Raw genomic sequence first — 217 nt, 5'->3', positions numbered from 1 at the left:
TAATTGTTAGGAAGATGATAATAACAGCTTGTTGGTGTATACAAGTGACACCTAGCGACCGTCCTTCAATGAGCAAAGTCTTAGAGATGCTTGAAACAGATGTTGAGCTCCTTCAAATGCCCCCCAAACCTTTTCAACTCCCTTTTCAAATATCAACTCAGGATCATGTTGATGACAATCCAAGTGAGGATCCAACTTCATCACTTCTTTCTTCAAA

The sequence above is a fragment of the Theobroma umbraticum genome, unplaced genomic scaffold, assembly GCF_002168275.2.
Source record: "Theobroma umbraticum cultivar Fairchild unplaced genomic scaffold, ASM216827v3 scaffold_67.0, whole genome shotgun sequence".
NCBI classification, from domain to species: domain Eukaryota; kingdom Viridiplantae; phylum Streptophyta; class Magnoliopsida; order Malvales; family Malvaceae; genus Theobroma; species Theobroma umbraticum.
This window is presented reverse-complemented; position numbering follows the sequence as displayed.